Here is a 1,389-nt window from a genome sequence, read left to right on the forward strand (position 1 = left end):
AGATGATAAGCGAATCTCATTGATATCCTTTCACCTTGAATTTTAATCCCACTCTTGAACCTTTCCTTTATCTCCGTCATTGCTTGTCCGATGTTATAGACTGAATTGTACGGGCGAAAGACTACACCACTGTCTTACGCCTTTTTTAATCAGAGCACTTCCTTCTTGATGATTCAGTCTTATTATTTGCTACTGTTTCCTCTTGGCGCACGACACTTTGTATATTATCCGTCTCTCCCCATATTTTTCTCAGGATTTCGAACATTTTGCACTATTTTGCATAGTCGAACACTTTCCCAATGTCGATAAATCCTGTGTACGTGTCGTGTTTTCTCTTGAGCCTTGTTTCCATAAGCAACCGTAACGTTAGAACTGCCTCTCTGGTGCCCTTACCTTTCCTAAAGCCAAACTGATTGTCATACAACAGAGCCTCAAGTTTCTTTTCCATTCTTCTGTCTATTATTATTGCAAGAGCTGGGATGCACGAGCTGTTAAGCTGATTATGCGATAGTTCTCGCATTTGTCAGCTTGATTTTAAAAATTGCGATGGAATATTATCTGTTTCTTCTGCCGTATTTAATCTCAAGTGTTACTGAGCTCTTTTCAGTTATGACTCTAATACTGGATCCCCTATGTCTTTCATATCGACTTCTATTTCTTTCTCTATCACGCCATCAGACAGCTCCTCCCCGTCATAGAGGCCATCAGTGTACTGTTTCCACCTATCTTCTCTCTCTCCTCAGCATTTAACAGCGGAATTCCCATTGCACTCCTAATGTTACCATCCGTACTTTTAATTTCACCAAAGGTTGCACTGATTTTTCTGTATGGTGAGTCAGTCCTTCCGGCAATCATTTATTTTTCGATTTCTTCACATTCTTCATACAGCCATTTCGCATTATCTTACCTGCACTTCCTTTTTATTTCATTCCTAAACGTATGTTATTCTCACTCCCTATGTTACTGCTGTTGCGGTCTTCAGTCCGAAGACTGGTTTGCTGCAGGTCTCTATGCTCTTTATCCTGTGCAAGCCTCATCAACTTCGAGTACTTCCTTCGGCTCTACATATACTAAAATTGGAACGATACAGAGAAGATTAGCATGGCCCCTGCGCAAGGATGACACGCAAAATCGTGAAGCGTTCCACATTTCCGCCGGCACGGTAACTCAGCGTGTTTGGTCAGAGGGTTAGTTGCCCTCTGTGATAAAAAAAAACGGAGTTGATTGATCAACGACGAACTGAAACGGGTGTCTTGCGACGTGCGCCCCGAGCAGATACAACGAACGAAAAAAAAAAAAAAAAAAAAAAAAAGCCGGCACGGTAGCTCAGCGTGTTCGGTCAGAGGGTTCGCTGCCCTCTGTAAAAAAAAAAATAAAGAAAAAAAACTG

At 41.7% G+C, this 1,389-nt stretch overlaps 1 non-coding gene across 1 annotated transcript; it reads left to right on the forward strand.

Moving 5' to 3' along the window:
* Nucleotides 1-1,046: 1,046 nt before the first annotated feature.
* Nucleotides 1,047-1,153, forward strand: LOC126204716 (U6 spliceosomal RNA). Its single transcript, XR_007540523.1, has one exon. It is a non-coding gene; the product is annotated as a U6 spliceosomal RNA (small nuclear RNA).
* Nucleotides 1,154-1,389: the final 236 nt, after the last annotated feature.

This window comes from Schistocerca nitens, chromosome 9 (genome assembly GCF_023898315.1).
Source record: "Schistocerca nitens isolate TAMUIC-IGC-003100 chromosome 9, iqSchNite1.1, whole genome shotgun sequence".
Classification (NCBI taxonomy): domain Eukaryota; kingdom Metazoa; phylum Arthropoda; class Insecta; order Orthoptera; family Acrididae; genus Schistocerca; species Schistocerca nitens.